Genomic DNA, 18,761 nt, shown 5'->3' on the forward strand with positions numbered 1-18,761 from the left:
TCACAGAGTTAGAAAAAAAAACGAAACATTTTAAATTTCATATGAAACAACAAAAAAAGTCTGTACAGCCAAGACAATCCTAAGCAAAAAGAACAAAGCTGGAGGCACCATGCTACCTGACTTGAAATGATACTACAAGGCTACAATAACCAAAACAGAATGGTACTGGTACAAAAATGGGCACATAGAACAGAGGCCTAGAAATAACACCACATATCTCCAACCATCTGATCTTCTGGAACAGAACAGAGGCCTCAGAAATAACAACACACATCTACAACCATCTGATAGTCAACAAACCTGACATAAACAAGCAATGGGGAAAGGATTCCCTATTTAATAAATGCTGCTGGGAAAATTGGCTAGCCATATGCAGAAAACTGAAACTAGACCCCTTCCTTACACTTTATAGAAAAATTAACTCAAGATGGCTTAAAGACTTAAATGTAAAACCCCAAATCATAAAAATCCTAGAAGGAAACCTAGACAAAATCATTCAGGACATAGGCATGGGCAAAGGCTTCATGACTAAAACACCAAAAACAATTGCAACTAAAGCCAAAATTGACAAATGGGATTTAATCAAACTAAAGAGCTTCTGCACAACAAAAGAAAGTATCATCAGAGTGAAAAGGCAACCTATAGAATAGCAGAAAATTTTTGTGAGCTACCCATCTGACAAAGGTTTAATATCAAGGATTTACAAGAAAATTAAACAAACTTACAAGAAAAAAACAACCCCATCAAAAGTGGGTGAAGGGTATGAAGAGACACTTCTCAAAAGAAGACATTTATGTAGCCAACAAACATATAAAAAAAAGCTCAGCATCACAGATCATCAGAGAAACGCAAATCAAAACCACAATGAGATACCATCTCACACCAGTTAGAATGGTGATTATTAAAAAGTCAAGAAACAACAGATGCTGGTGAGGCTGTGGAGAAATATGAATGCTCTCACACTGTTGGTGAGAGTGTAAATTAGTTCAACCATTGTGGAAACAATGTGGGGATTCCTCAAGGATGTAGAACCAGATATACCATTTGACCCAGCAATCCCATTACTGGATATGTACCCAAAGGATTATAAATCATTCTACTATAAAGACACGTGCACAAGTATGTTTTTTGAAACACTTTTTACAATAGCAAAGACTTGGAACCAACCCAAATGCCCATCAATGATAGACTGGATAAAGAAATTATGGCACTTATACACCATGGAATACTATATAGCCATTAAGAAAGAGATCTTGTCCCTTGCAGGGACATGGATGAAGCTGGAAACCATCATTCTCAGCAAACTAACACAGGAACAGAAAACCAAACACCACATGTTCTCACTCAAAGATGGGAGTTGAACAATGAGAACACATGGACACGGGAAGGGAATATCATACACCAGGGCCTGTAGGGGAGTGGGGAGTAAGGGGAGGGAGAGCATTAGGACAAATACCTAATGCAAGTGGGGCTTAAAACCTAGATGACAGGTTGATAGGTGCAGCAAACCACCATGGCACATGTATACCTATGTAACAAACCTGCATGTTCTGCACATGTATCCCAGAAGTTAAAGTATAATTTTTAAAAAGTTTAAAAAAGAAAATGTGGTACATATATACCACAGAATACTATGCAGCCATAAAAAGAATGAGATCCTGTTTTTTGCAGGAACATGGATGTAGCTGAAGGCCATTATCCATGGCAAACTAACACAGGAACAGAAAACTAAGTACCACAAGTTCTCAATCATAAGTGGGAGCTAAGTAATGAGACACATGGACACATAGAAGGAAACAACACACACTAGGGCCTTTCAGAAGGTGGAGAGTGGGAGGAGGGAGGCAGTCAGGAAAAATAACTAATGGGTTCTAGGCTTAATACCTGGGTGGTGAAATAATTTGCACAATAAACCCCTATGACACAAGTTTACTTATGTAACAAACCTACACTTGTACCTCTGAACTTAAAAGTCAAAAAAAAAGAAAATTCCTAAATAAGTTTAAATGACACCTTTCTACATAAGGTGTGGGTTAAAAATAATCTCAGTAGAATGTAAAAAATATTTTAATTGAATGATAAAAATATAGCAAATGAAATATTATGTAATACATCTAAAAGAGTACTCAAAGGGAGACTATAGTTTATAAAAAAGAAGCACTGACAATAATATAAGCTTCCATTTCAATAATCAAGATAAGAGAGCAGTAAATCCAATTCAAAGAAATGAAAACAATAAAACCATATAAAGAACACACAGGAAATCATACAATAAAAAAACACACATGCATCTGGAAGAATGGCTAATGGATGCTGGGCTGAATATCTAGGTGATGGGTTGATCTGTGCAGCAAACCACCAAGGCACACATTTACCTGTGTAACAAACCTTCACATCCTGCATATATATACCCTGGAACTTAAAATAAAAGTTGAAGAAAAAAAAATACATGCGGTAAAGAAAAGCAATAAGGAGACAGCATAAACACAACATGAAACATTGGCAGAAGACTTGACAGGACCTTCACAAAAGAAGATATCCAAATGACTTAGATTTAGCCTTAATCTAAATAATAGAATAAGCACTAGTCTTGGCTCCAAATTTCAGATGTAGTTCTAAAAGATCCTCTAGCTAGGAAAGTTATTATTTGGAGAATAATTATATTAAAGACTTGACCAAAAGGTAATATTGATTTTCTACATAAAATAGAACTTACCAGAGCCATCATATCTGGAAATTAGATAGGAATTAGCAAGCTCCATGTTGCAAATCGTAAGAAATTAGTATTTTCTGGTGAAGACTTTGAAGCATGGAGTGACGCAATAAGATTCAATAGGCTGTAAGAAAGTGATTGATCATGGAGAGCAAAAACCTCAACTCAGGAACTAATAGTTTATCTGGAATGTGCTATAAAGTTACTGAATGCTTTTAAACAGAAAACTGGCATGATTGAATGTGCATTTTAGGTAAATTAATCTGCTGGCAATGTGAAAGCCTAAATATGAAATGCTAAATAGCAAGATATTTTTACTCTAAATGAGGCTACAAAAACTGGAGTGATAATTTCTTCTTCAAATTTTTTGAATCTGTGTGGTTTAACTTTCAAAAACTCACTAATGCCAACTGAGTAATATTCAAAGGAAGAGTCTAGCCTTCTCATACAAAGCGCGCCCCCTTCTCTTTCCCAGGATCATTTGCTGTGCAGTTTCTCAAACCAGTGTCTAAGGACCTCAAGACTCCACCTTCTCCAAAAAATGTCCCCTTTTGTGTCTGTTGGAATACTATTCATCTGCCTTTCCCTCCATAAGATTTTCCTTATCCTTCAGAGTGAATTACTTCTTCCTGTAGTCCCACAGAACTGTTTAAGTCTCTGTTGCACATTTAGTTCATCCAACCTTATATTATAACTAGTTTCATATGCATGATTCTCTCACGAAATTTTAAGTTCTTTGGGTACATTTCTCCAACAGTATTTGCATTTCTGACATCACACTCTGATACTTTATACACAGTAATTGTTCAATAATTCTTTAATGAATAAACCTCTACATATCATATACTTGCTTTTAATGAGGATTTTCTTCTCAAATATGTGTGTGTATATAAATTGAGCATATGTAGTCTAGAATGCCTTACCTGTCTTTAGTGTCCAATTTATGCATATAAAATATATAAATTATATATATATAATTTTACATATACATTATATATAATAAATACTCATATACACACCCATAACTTATGTATATAAACTATGAACTATAAAATATGTTATATATGGTCCATATATATATAAGTAAATTTAGCACTAAGGACATATCAGACATTCTTCTAGACTATACCTGCTCCACAGGGGCAATATGGACCCCAAGCAGGCAAAATTGATCGTGGGGGACAGAGAAGCAGCACAATGAAAACTCCATTGATATTACAGGATTTGTAACCCTCTAAAAAGCCATAATATACCTGTGGTAATTAAATTTTATGAGGTGAGGCTTATGAAGAAAAAAATACCTTAAAAATGCCATATGAGTATAATTAAACAGTTGAGAAACACTCTTCTAGACTCATAGCCGAGGACAGAAAGACAAAATGTCTACTCGAGTGGAATTTATGCTATACAAGGAAAAGACAGTTCAACACATGAATACACAATCAACATTTGAGATTGTGAAAAATTTCCTGAATAAATCAAGGTAAATAAAACAGAGATTCGTGTTAGATTAGCAAAGATGCTACTTTACATTGGAAAGTCATGATTCACCTTTCTACTGATATGACTTTCAGGTTGAGATCTAGATGGTAAGAAAGTCAAATATATTTTTCAATGTAGAGGAAGGAAAGTCATAGAAGAATAATCAGTTAAAGATTTACTCGTCATATTTAAGGAACAGAAAACCTGGATGGTTGTAGCTTAAGAGGAAATAACTGGCATAAATAGTAAGGTCAACAGAAGGTTCTTTTTAACACGCAGAAACAAGAGTGTGTTTTTAAACTAATGGAACCAATCCAATACTAGAGAGTTGATATAAATATTAGGAGCAAAGGGGAAAATTGCTGGACTGATGTGCTGGGATATAATAGGGAATTAGATCCCAGTGCACAAGTGCGGGATTGATTTTAAATACAAGCATAAGTATTTTCACCTACAGTATAATAGGTAGGAAGGCAGAGTATGTGTTCAAATGCTGGGTACGTGGATGTGCTCTTCTGAGTGAAGTAAGAAGCTAGGTCATCTGCTTAGAGAGAGCACTGGGAAGGAGATATGCTGTGGTCTGAATGTTTGTGCCCTCCCAAAATCCAGATGTTGAATTTTTTTTTTTTTTTTTTTTTTGAGACAGAGTCTTGCTCTGTCACCAGGAACTGGCGTGATTTCAGCTCACTGTAACCTCCACCTCCCAGGTTCAAGTGACTCTCCTGCCTCAGCCTCCCGAGTGGCTGGGACTACAGGCGTGTGCCACCACGCCCAGCTAATTTTTTGTATTTTTAGTAGAGACACAGTTTCACCATATTGGCCAGGATAGTCTCGATCTCTTGACCTCATGATCCGCCCACCTCAGCCTCGCAAAGTGCTGGTATTATAGGCGTGAGCCACCACGCCCAGCCCAGATGTTGCAATTTTAACACCTAACGCGACGGTATTAGAAGGTGGGCTTCTTGGAAATAATTAGATCAATGGAGTGGAGTCCTCGTGAATGGATTTTGTGCCCCTATAAAAACATATGAGAGAGTTAACTTTTTGTCTTTCTGCTCTTGTCATGTCAGGATACAGTGAGGAAGACTGCTATCTGTAAATCAGGAAGTGGGCCTTCACCAGACACTTGATCTGCCAGCACCTTGATCTTGGACTTCCCAGCCTCCAAAACTCTAAGAAATCAATATTTGTTGTTTAAGCCACCCAGTTTATGGTAATGTGTTATAGCAGCTTAAATTGCCTAAGACAAAGTACAAGAAATATGAAGGGTGACTGTAAAATAGTTCTCCAAAAAAAGATGGAAAGTCAATGAACCAGAGAATAGGAAACAATTGCCTGGGACCTAAAAAGAACCTCTTAGAGGTTTATAGTGATGAATTTAAACTGAGAATGCTCATTGTGGTTGTGTATTTTTCTTCAGCCACATTCAGTTGCATGTATAAAAATGTGAAATAGGCAGACATTTCCTTTTAACTAGAGTTGTGGTTTTGTCAAGTAAACATAAAGAAAGAAGAGAAGGATGAAGGGAGTTAACATGAATGCAATGAAATGAGTATTATGATTGTGTGTTTTGAGTTGAACACAGCAGACAAAGCAAGTATCAAAAGGATCAGAATGACAAGGTAATAGGATCAATGGTTTCCTTAGGTTTAAAGGACTGTAGAAGCTGAAGACAAGGGAGAGGTTTGCCAGAATAAAAAAAGCAGGAGACATCCAGTTTCTGGTTTGGCATTTAAGGAGTTTGAAGTCTTTACTCCCATTATTCTAAAAAGTACAAAGCTGAGCAAACTGAAAAATCACGAACTCTTTTTAGATCCTTCAGAGTAATGAGATCATAGTGTCAACTTCTGTCCCAAAATTGAATAAACAGATAATCAGATACAGACAATCGTAACTTACCAGAGCAGAAGTCCACCAGCAGAGAACTCCAAGGGAACCTGTGGAGGGGTAGGAAAACTTGAATTGTAATTGACAAATTGTTAAAAGTTCAGTGTGTACAAGCTTAAGAGATAAAACTCCAGGGAACCAGTCCTGAGGCAGTTTTTACACTTGTGTGAGTTGTACTTCCAGGACTCTATGAGGTCCTCACAGTAAGAATGAGGAAAAATCTGCTCATGTTTCTGGCAAGGGGAGGAGAAAAGGAACCATTTTAAAATATGCCTGAGCATTCTGTCCTACTTAACAAGGCTTGCCCTCGGGAGAGACTATTTTAGCCTAACGTACCTGGCTACCCTAAACTAGCCAACTCCAGCTGACTATAGCTTTCCACATGGAGGAAAGGAAATACCCACCTACAGCCCCCTCAAGCCTTCCTGTTCCACTTAAGTGCAGGGGAGTGACTAAAAAGCACCAGTAATTTTTGCAGTCCAGGGACACAGACGTCACCAAAAAACTGAATAAACAGTAAGGTTAATGATTGTTTTCCCTCCCATATACACACCTTATCATTATATCACTGAAGGTCTATTTACCACAGTTTCTTTTACCTAGTACATCAATTCTTTCAACAAAAATTTTCAAGGCATACTAAAAGGCAGGCCGGGCGCAGTGGCTCACGCCTGTAATCCCAGCACTTTGGGAGGCCGAGGCGGGTGGATCATGAGGTCAGGAGATCGAGACCATCCTGGCTAACACGATGAAACCCCGTCTCTACTAAAAATGCAAAAAAAAAAAAAAAAAAAAAAAAATGAGCCGGGCGTGGCAGCGGGTGCCTATAGTCCCAGCTACTTGGGAGGCTAAGGGAGGAGAATGGCGTGAACCCGGGAGGCGGAGCTTGCAGTGAGCCGAGATCACACCACTGCACTCCAGCCTGGGCAACTGAGTGAGACTCCGTCTCAAAAAAAATAATAAATAAATAAAAATAAAAAATAAAAGGCAAAATATACAGTTTGAAAAGACTGAACAAGAATCACAACCAGAGGCGGTATGGCAGAAATGTTGGAATTATCAGATTAGAAATCATTTTTATAACATATGATTGGTATGTTAAAGGCTTTTGTGAAAAAAAGTAGACAACATGCAAGAAGAAATCAATAATCTAAGCACAGAAATGTAAATTCTAAGAAAGAATCAAAAAGAAATGCTAGAGATCAGAAACACTATAAGAGAAAGGAAAATTGCCTAAGATGGGCTCACTAGTAGACTACACTTGACTGAGGAAAGACTCTCTGAGCGTGAGTATATGACAGTAGAAACTCGCAGAACTTAAAAGCAAATATTTTAAAAATTGAGAAATAACCCAACAACGTAGAATATCCAAGAATTGTGGGACGACTGCAAGAGGTGTAACCAGCATAATGGGAATACCAGAAACAGAACAAAAAGTGAAAGGAACAGGAGCAATATCTGAGGCAAAAATGGCTGAGCATTTCCCCAAGTTGACAGGAGATATCAAACCACAAATCCAGAAATTTCAGAGAAAACCCATCAGGATAAATGTCATAAAACTGTACCTAGGCATTTAACATTCAAACTTCATACAGTTGAAGATAAATAAAATAATTTTAAAGAACCTGGGGAATAAAACACCTCACCCAGGGAGGAGCAAAGATAATTACATATCTTACTTTTCTGTCCCCATGTAAGCAAGGGGAGAGTGAAATCAAATATTTAAAGTGCTGACAAAACCAAACAAAAACAAAAACAGAACACCAAACTAGAAGAGCTAGAAGAGAGTAAGATAACATATTCAAAGTGCTAAAAAGGAAAAAACTTCAACTAAAAATATTATAGCTGGTAAAGTTGTCCTTCCAAAATGAAGGTGAGATCAAGACTTTTTCAGATACAGAAAACTGAGGAAGTCCATCACTATTAGACTAGCCTTACAAGAAATGCTAAAGGGAGCTTATCAAGTTGATGCTGAATAAAAGCATGAAAAATTATGAAAGTAAAAATCTCACTGTAAAGGTAAACTTAACCATATAGCATAATCTAATACTGTAAGAGCAGCAAGTAAATTCTTTTAAAATCCAACATAAAAGTTAACAAACAAAATTATTATTGTTATTATTATTATTATTATGAGATGGAGTCTTGCTGTGTCATGCAGAGCAAGGATTGCTTGAGCCCAGGAGTTCAAGACCAGACTGGGCAACACAGCAATACCTCATCTCTACCAAATAAATAAAAATTAATTGTCCAGGTGTGGTGGTGAGCACCTGTGGGCCCAGCTACTTGGGAGGCTGAAGTAGGATTGCTTGAGCTCAGAGCTCAAGGCTGCAGTAAATGATAATGGCACCACTGTGCTCCAGCCAGGGCAACAGAGTTAGACTCTGTTAAAAGAATAAATAAATAAAAATAAAAAAAAAACCCTGTGCTTATGGTTGCCAAAAGAGAACAGCAGTGGCTTTGTGTAAGTCAGACAAAATAGACCTTAAGTCAAAAACTGTAAAGAGAGACAAAGGAGGTCTCTATAATGAAAAAGGTTCAATTATCCCTGCACCCACTGTCAGAGCACTTAAATATATAAAGCAAATATTGACAGAACATAAAAAAAACAGACAGAAATACAATAGTAAGGGAACTTTAATACTGTACTTTTGACAAATCAATAAATCATCCCTGTAGAAAATTAATAAGAAAACAGTGGACTTGAACAACACTAATGAACAAATAAAACGGAACATATGTAGAGATTCTACCCAACAGCTGCAGAATGAACAGTCTTCTCAAATGCATGGATAACTTTCAGGATAAATATTTCAGAACACTAAGCCAATGCTGACAAATTTTAAAAGGTTAAAATTGTATCAAGTATCTCTCCTAACCACAATGGTATAAAACCAGAAATCAACAAGTGGAATAATTTTGAAAAATTCACAAATATATGGAAATTAAATAGCAGGCTTCTGAAGAACCAATTTGTAAAAAAGGAAAGGGAGGGAGGGAGAGAGATAAATAGATATCTTGAGGCAAAGGATCAGAAAACCACAATACACTAAAATGTGAGATGCAAAAATAGCAGTTATAAGAGGAAAGATTATAGTGACAAATGCCTAAATATAAAAAGAAAAGAGATCTCAAAAAACAACCTAACTTTACATCTCAAGAAAATAGAAAAAGAAGAACAAACTAAGCCCGAAGGTAGCAGAAGAAAATAAATAATAAATATCAGAGCAGAAATAATGAAGTAGTGACTAGAAAAATAATAGAAAAGATTAATGAAACTAAGAGTTTCTTTTTAGAAAATAAAGTAGGCAAACCTTTACCTTGACTAATAAAAAAAGAAAGGGAACTGAAATAAAATTATGAAAGACGTTACAACTGACACCACAGAAATACAAAGTATTATGAGATTACTATGAACAATTATGTGACAACAAATTGGATAATCTAGGAGAAATGGATAAATTCCTAGAAACCAACTAAGACTGAATCATGAAGAAATGGAAAATCTGAACAGACTGATAATGAGTAAGGAGACTGAATTTGTAATCAAAAACTTCTCAACAAAGAAAATCCCAGGAACTGATGCCTTTATAGGCTAATTCTATCAAATATTTAAATAATTGATTCCAGTCCTTCAAACTCTTAAAAATTGGAGAGGAGGGAACACTTCCAAACTCATTTTGTGAGTCCAGCATTACTCTGATACCAAAGCCAAACAAATACTGCAATACAAAAATTATAAGACAGTATCCCTGATGAACATGGATGCAAAAATCTTCAAAAAAAAGACTAACAAACCAAATTCAGCAGCACATTAAAAGGATCATACACTATGATCAAGTGAAAATTATCCCTGGAAAGCAAGAGTGGTTTAACATACATAAATCAATAAAGGTGGTGCACAATGACACAATGAGCGAAAACAATCACATAATCATCTCAATAGATGCAGAAAAAAGTACTCAACAGAATTTAAGATCCTTTCATGATAAAAACTCAGTAAATTAGATACAGAAGAAATATACCTCAACATAATAGAAGGCATATATGACAAACACACATGTAATTTTGTATTCGATGGTAAAAAGCTGAAAGTTTTTCCCCTAAGATCAGGAAAATGACACAGAAGCTGACTCTGGCTACTTATATGCAGTATTGTACTAGAAGTCCTGGCCAGACTAATTTGGTAAGAAAGAGAAATAAAAGACATCCAAATCAAAAAAAAAAAAAAAAGTAAAATCATCTCTTTGTATATGACATAATTTTATATACAGAAAAGAATTCCTAAACACTTCACCAAAAAAACTGTTAGAACTAATAAACCTCATACAGTTGTAGGATACAAATGGTTTTCCATCACATAAAAAAGTTCTTTACAGCAAAGAAAAAAATATATAAAATGAATAAGCAACTTAGAAAATGAGAAAAAAATGTGAATCATAATCTTATAAGGGGTCAATATCTGAAGTACATAAAAAACTGTAAAAACTTAATAGCAAGAAAAATCATCTGATTGAAAAATGGGCAAAGGACAGGAACAGACATTTCTCAAAAGAAAATATATGAATGACTAACATGTATATGAAAAAAACAGTTAAGATCACTAATCATCAGGGAAGTGTAAATTAAAACAACAAGGAGGCAAAATCTTATAGAAAGGGTATATCAAAAAAGACAGAAGATAAATGTTGGCGAAAATGTGGGGAAAAGGGAAACTTTGTACGTGGTGGTGTGAATTTGAATTAGTACAGTCATTATGGAAAACAGTATGGAGGTCCTTCAAAAAACTAAAAATAGAACTAACACATGATCTAGCCGTCCCACTTCTGAATACCTATCCAAATGTAGTGAAGTAAGTATGTTAAACAGATACCTGCATTCCCATGTTCACTTCAACATTATTCACAGCAGCCAAGACATGGAATCAACTTAAGTGTCCATCAATAGATGAATGCATAAATATTATACAAACGCAACCACACACAATAGAACACTATTTATCCTTCAAAAATGAGGAAATTCTGTTATTTACAACATGGATGAACCTGGAGAACATTAAGCTAAGTGATAAAAGCCAGGCACAGAAAAACAGATTCTCAATGATCTCACATATGTGTAGAATTGAAAAACATCTAACATTTAGAAGCAGAGTAGAATGATGGCTGCCAGGGCTGGAGGTGAGGGAAATGGAAAGATGTTGGTCAAAAGGTACAAATGTTCAGTTATACAGAATGAATAATTTCTGGAGATCTAACAAACACATGGCAGCTAGAGTTAATAAAATTGCACTGGATACTTGAAATTTGCTAAGAGTCAATTTTAAATCTTCTCATCACATACACACAAAAAGGTAACTGTGATGAATATGCTAATTAACTTGATTGTGGTAATCATTTCATCATATACGTGTGCATGTGTGTATATATGTAGATATCTCAAAACATCAAGTTGTATACCTCAAATATATACAATTGTTATTTGTCAATTATACCTTAGTAAATTTGTAAAGTAATAAATGCAAAGCATTCTAATCGAAAGGCAGAGGTTGGTAGAATGGATAAAAAATAATAACATAACGATATGGTGGCTGTAAGAGATACAACTTAGATTCAAAGAGACAAATAGGTTGAAAGGGTAGAAAATGATATTCCAAATAAACTGTAACCAAGAGAGTTGGAATGGCTATACTAATATCAGACAAAATAGACTTCAATTAAAAAACTGTTTCTATAGGAAGGACATTTTATATTGATAAAGGGGTTAATCCACCATGAGGAGATAATAAGTTTAAGCATATATTCACTAAGTTACCTAGCCTGAAAATAATGAAGTAAAAACTGACAGAATATAAGGGAGAAATAGATAATTCCATAATAATAGTTGAAGATTACAATACTCACTTCCTGTAATGGATACAGATCATATAGACAGAGATAAAGAAAAAAGAAGACTTCAACTATGCTATAAACTAACTAGATGTAACAGAAATCTGGAAAACACTGCTACCAACACAGAAGATTATATACATTCCACTCAAGTACACAAGAAACGTTCGCCAGGATAGTCTATATTATAAACCATAAAACAAGTCTTGATGAATTTAGATCATTATGGATATGAATTATCCATATAGACAGAGATAAATAAGGAAAAGACTTCAACAATGCTATAAACCAACTACACATAACAGCAATCTGTAAAACACTGCAATTAACACAGAAGATTATATACATTCCACTCAAGTGCACAAGAAACATCCTCCAGGATAGTCTATATTATAAACCATAAAACAAGTCTTCATGCATTTAAAATCATTGAAATCATCCAAAATATGTTCTCTGACCTATAATAGAATACAAATAGAAAAAAAAATAGCTGAAGAAAATTTGAAATATCACAAGAATGTGGAAATTAAACAATACGCTACTAAATAACCAATGGTTCAAAGACATATTACAAAAGAAATGAGAAAATACTTTGAGATGAATGAAAAGGTAAATAAAATATACTAAAAATATTGGGATGAGGCTGAAGCAATGCTTTGAGAAGACGTTATAGCTGTAAATGACTTTCAAAAAGAAGGAAGATTAGAGCAGATATAAATAAAATAGAGAATAGAAAAACATATGGAAAAAATTAAGAAAGCCAAAACTTGGTTCTTTGAAAAGTTCATCCTGTAACTAGACATACCAAAAAAACCAAACAAACAAACAAACAAATGAAAAAAACCTCAAATTGCTAAAATCAGGAATTATAGAGAGGAAGGGATATTACCACCAATCTAACATACATAAAAGGATTATAAGGTAATATGAAAAATCATACGCCAACAAACGAGATAACCTAGAGGAAACAGACAAATTCCTAGAAAGACAAACTACATAAAGTTGCTCAAGAAGAAATAAATACTCTGAATAGATATATAACAAGTAAACAAGAGTTTGAATTAGTAATCAAAAAAAAAAAAAAATCCCACAAAGACAAATCCAAGATCAGATAGCCTTACCAGTGAGTATTACCAAGTTTTTAAAATATTTAATACCAATCCTTCATGAGATTAAAAAAAAAAACAAAAACAAAAAAACAAAAGAAAACCTGGAAATACTTTCTAAAACATTTGATGAAGCTAGTGTTACCCTGATACTAAAACCAGACAAAGATTTCAAGAGAAAATAAAACAACAGTATTCAATATTTGTGAATACAGATACTAAAACATTGAACAAAATACTAGAAAATCCTTATTCAGCAACATATAAAAATAATTATGCAACAAGGATATAACCAAGTAGGATTTTTCTAAAGTATGTGTAGTTGTTTCAAAATATGAAAACCAATTATATTAATATAAGAACATAATCCATATTATCATCTTAATAGACTTGGAAAATCATTTAACAAAATGCAACACATTTTCATGATAAAAAACAATTTAAATACTAGAAATATGAAGGAACTTCCTCAATCTGCTAAAGGATGTCTACGAAAAACCCATTGTTATCATACTTTATAATGAGACTGAAAACCCTCCTCTTAAAATCAGGAGCAAGACAAGGATGTCTGTTCTAACTACTTCTAATCAACATTGCACTGAAAGTTCTGATATAAAAATTAGGGAAGAAAAATAATAAGTAAAACATCTAAATTGCATATGAAGAATAATACTATCTCTACTCTCAAAGATAATCTTACACATTGAAATCCCTAAGAAACGCACGCATACAAAAAATAATGGAGCTAATAAACAAGTTCAGCTACATTGCAAGAGCAATATTTTAAAAATCAATTGTATTTCTGTATACTAGCAAAAAAAATCCTAAAATGAAATTAATTCAATTTATATAGTATCAAAAATACTTTAGAAACTGCAAAATGAAGTACAAGATTTGTGCACTGAAATCTACAAACCATTGTTGAAAGAAATTAAATATATTGAAAAATTAGTATGCTGAAAGACCTACATAAATAGCAAGACATTCCATATTTATGGATTGGAAGACATAATAAGCTAGCAAAACTCCCTAATTTGACCTACACCGTCAATACAATTGTTATCAAAATCCCAGTCATGTTGAACTAAGAAAATAAGGATAACACCCAGTTGATTATAAAACTCACAATAGAAAGAATGTGAGTCCTTGAACCTTAGTTTATGTGTGTGCTTTCTCCCTTCAAGTCCTTTGTTTAAATTTATTGACAGTGTGAGTTTGATGTTGTCAGGGTATAATAATGAACAAAATTAATAAATAATAAATCTGTATTATATGGGCTCCCAAAACTTACTCATAGATGTCCAAAACTGTGGCAAATAATTTTCTGCAGATTCAAACTCTGGGAAAACTATACTATCTCCTAAATCACTAAAGGATGAGTACTTAGAGAAATGCATGCTTAGTTTTGCATAGCATATGTAAATGTAAGTGAGAAAGTAAAGCTACTGTCAAAGAAAGAAGCTAAGAAATAAATTCCAAGGCACTCCAGAAAATAAAATGTACTTTATTCAGACTTTACCAACATTGAAAGAAAGAAACATCATAAAGGAAATAAGTCTTAAGTTGAAACCTGAAATAAAAGTAAGAATTTTCATAGCAGAAAAGGCAAAGCAATAAAAGAAGGAAGAAAAGAAGGCATGGAATATGGCCAACTATTAAGGGGCAAGCAGAAGAAAATAATATAGTTGGCTAACAAACACCTCAGGATATAATGTCAAATAATTTATACCACTTATTTTTGCATGCCCAACTTCATGGTTTCATTTGCTATGTGTATTCTCCAAAATGCAAACACGTTGTCCCAGTCCAGCTGTTTCAAAAAGACTGCAGAGGGATATATACAAGGGCCCACTGCCTATTACAATGGCAGATCTCAAAGAATTTCAAATCAGCACGTCAAAGCCAGTATTTCTTACCTGCTTCTTTCCAACTCTCTCTTCTCCAAAATGTGCTTCCTATTTTCCTTTTCTTTCCTTATTGTTTTTGTTTGTTTGTTTGTTTGTTGTTTGTTTAGGCCCTGGTCATTTATTTCCTTGATTACATTGACAGCCACCTAACTGGTCTCTGGTCTCTAACTCCAAACATATGGGTCTAGACCTTTATTGGAATCACAGAACTGCTCTCCCTAATGAGAGTTAATAGATGCTTTCCCAGAAAAAATGTACATATGCACTTAACATGGAAAACTTTGCCTACAATTTTGAAAGGATTATGTATCCATGAGTCCCATCATTAAGCCTTTTACCAGTTGTTGGACACCAGGTTAACAGTTTCTAGGTTAAATTACTCTCGAAACTTCTGTCAGAATAATCCCAAGGAAGTAAATCTATAGGGAGACTATTCTATATGATAAAATTCAAAATCTTTGACACAGCATAGAAGGCCTATCAGTTGCCATTCTCCACAGGTCCAGCCTTTCATTTGTCACTTATCCTCTTCTCTGGTATGAACCACTATAATTTTCTAAAAAGTAGCTCCTTGATATTGTCACTACTTTACTCCCTCTGTTCTCACTGTTGGAAAAGTCCTCTATTTTCATCATCGACATGCTTTCTCATGTTGTTTAGGCATTATATTCTCCAATTAGATATTATCAAATTTCTTTATTTCACTTCCATCCTCTACCTGGAATAGTTGTCACTCCTATAAGCAACCTCTGTTCTGGTCCACTCCAGAGTGGACCTGTGGGTGTTCATATAAACTCTCTCAAATCCATGAATGATTAACTGGAAGTTTTCTATGTTTACTTTTCTTGAGAGGGGTGGTAGAATGCTTTGACAGGCAAAAGTCGTCCTTCCCTTTCTTCTCTACAGGGAAATAAAGGGAAAGTTTCTGAACATTTCTGATCACAAACACTGTTTTTTCCATATAGCGTATGGGTGATTCACCATTTTCCCTTCCTTCTCTAACCCTCTAATAAAGAAGGGGGAAAAGGTATAACACATAGTTGTGCTGCCTTATACTAAGTCCTTCAAGAAATATTTTCTCCAATTCTTAATATTAGTTTTTAGCTCAGGGTGGGGGTACCAACTGACTTTGTGTGTTCAGCTATCTTTGCCATTTGACCCCCAGAACCTCCCTTTCTGGTCGTTGTGTCTCATCAAGTCCCTTGTTAGTGCAGAGATTTTTTTCCTCCTGCAGATAACACGCAACTTCATAAGACTCACATCAATTCGTAAGGTTTCATAGAGAACACAAACCAGGCCATCCCAGTGTAATGCTCCACTTATTCCTATAAGCATCTATGCACAAATATTTCTGTCCACCCTAGGTCCAAACCCCAAATCTCTCATCCATATTGTCAGGTTATAGTTCTATTTTTCCAAACATTCCTGAAGTAACAATGGAACAGATTCAATTCAAACCCAGATCCTCACTACAGAGCTATTATAGCATTTGCCACATTGCAATGTAATATGTCTGCTTCACGGAGTACGACCTCATTAAGGCTAACAACTTCAGATATTAATTCAATGTCTTAAAGCATCCAGCACATAATTAGCACATAGGGCTTAGAATAGTGGTTAGAAACAAATTGTTGGGAAAATGAAATAAGATAATGTTTATAAAACAGTGCCTGGCATATAGTGGGCATTTAGTAAACATTAGCTTATTCTAGTAGGCAATGATTACATGCTTGCTGATTGTCAAGGATAAAGGTAAAAGAAGTTTTACAATATCTTTTATTGTTTAAAATGTTATCTAACTGTAACAATATCCAACACATATTTGTCTAGTTCTAGTTTACAAATTTAAGTTTTTTTAAGACTCCAGGTGTCCATGTGTCTTAAACAAAGACATTTCTCAGTAGGCATTCTTATAAAATAGAAAGTCTCACTGAGAATTACAAAAATGTAATAGCCTACACCTTTTTACAGCTGGGCACCATTTCCTGAGGCTGTACAGTATGTACTGCACAGAAAGGAACAGAAAGAAAGCTGACATCTTAAAATTATATCACTAAAAGCATTAACAGCCTCAGGCAAAGGAACAAATGAAAATTTATAATGAATGTTAAGAAGTACAATGATTTGAAGACATGAAGAGCAACAGTAAAAAAAGTATGAGAACTGTAGAACAACTTAGCAAATATCTATATATCTGCTGCAGAAAACAACTAAGACAACCTATGGGAATACCTGCCAGGATATATGTGGGTACACTGATCAATGGTTTTGGTAACTTTTTATAAAGCTGATATAAATCAGAATTATGACTTTTCAACTGTGTGGTTTTTTTTTTTTCCAGTATAACCTTTAAAAGAATTTATATGTAAAACTTACATACGACGCCACTATATAAGACAGGTAAGTGAGCAAAACTATTACAGTCCTTTTTGCTTACATTCCTGCTTCTCAATAACCCATCATCCATAGAGTTCCCAAAGTATATCAGGTAACTTTCCTCTTTTACTTAAAACCACCCCCATGTTTGTAATGAACAGAGACTCTGAAGGTGATATCTTACCTTGTCCTACAGAACCCCATGAGATCTGGTCTCTTCCAATTTTTCTAACTTTATCTCATCCCCTCTACCCACTATCTGCAAGGCTATGGGTACCATCACTCTCTACCATATCAAGCTCAAATATTTGTTCAGAATTTTGCACCGGCTCCTCCGTCTGCCTGAACCATTCTTCTATATCATTTGTGTACAGCTGGATTATTCCTATCAATGTATTCTTTATCTAAATGTTACCTCCTAAGAGAAACCTTTCCTCACCACCAAAATAAAGAATCCACCCAATCACATTCAATCATAACACCCCTTTTTAACTCTCCGCACAATACTTACCACTAGCGTCTTTTCATTTTTTTATTTCATTCTCTCTTCATCCAGTATGTGTACTGTATGAGAATAATAACCTTATCTCTTTTATTCACTTGTCTAGCAACAGTACCTCGAACAGTGCTTGGTACAGTAAGGACTGAATGAATGTAGGAATGAATGAATGAATGAATGATGAGTGGGGCTCATCTCTTTATCCTTGTATACCGTACTTCTTTGTTTTTGCCCTCCTTGCTTTTATTTTCCTACCTTTTCATTCTGTCAGATTTTTTTCAAGTACTCTGAAAAATTTTTTACATGTGAACTTTTTCCAAATTCTTCCACGTTCTCAGAAAGAGGCATGCCAGCCCTATAAATAGAGAAATGCTATGCTTATTTGTTGAGATGAATCAGTTTCCATGTAAAGACACAGCATCCCATAGTTGTGAGTGCCCATTGCTTCTCTTCTATATGAAAACATTTTCTGTTACGTAAACATGAGTTTTCAACCATAGCAATAGACAAAGACTGTGATCACTGTCAGTAGTCTCATCTTCTCACATTAAAGATAATGAGAAACTGATTTGCTCCCGGCAGATCAGTTTGTTCCTTTAGCTTTACTGAGATAGCAAGATGTGGAAGGAAACCAGATGGCTGTGACTAGGAGGAGAAATGGCACTGGAAAATAAAAAATGCATCAATGCAAATTTTGTGAGAAATACTGAATATTCGCAGACGATTTTTTTACTCCTGTCTCCAGTTACATAAATTTTGAAGATATACATGATAGCTGTGCTATTTCCATATTTTTAAAAATTACTCTAAACATATCAAGGGATTTTATTCTGAAAAAGGCAGTTTATTGATCATGGTATATTTATATTTTCAAAATTCCTGTTATGTGGAAGGGAAACTGGAATC

The 18,761-nt window shown here is 34.7% G+C and overlaps 1 long non-coding RNA gene across 2 annotated transcripts in view; it reads right to left on the bottom strand.

The window, feature by feature from the left end:
• Nucleotides 1-18,761, bottom strand: part of LOC141408968 (uncharacterized) — a 182,516-nt gene that overhangs the window by 110,474 nt on the left and 53,281 nt on the right. For both annotated transcript variants that reach the window (XR_012426854.1, XR_012426855.1), the window contains exon 2: nucleotides 6,095-6,132. This is a non-coding gene — a long non-coding RNA (uncharacterized lncRNA). The remainder of the gene's footprint in view (nucleotides 1-6,094; nucleotides 6,133-18,761) is intronic.

This window comes from Macaca fascicularis, chromosome 17 (genome assembly GCF_037993035.2).
Source record: "Macaca fascicularis isolate 582-1 chromosome 17, T2T-MFA8v1.1".
Classification (NCBI taxonomy): Eukaryota; Metazoa; Chordata; class Mammalia; order Primates; family Cercopithecidae; genus Macaca; species Macaca fascicularis.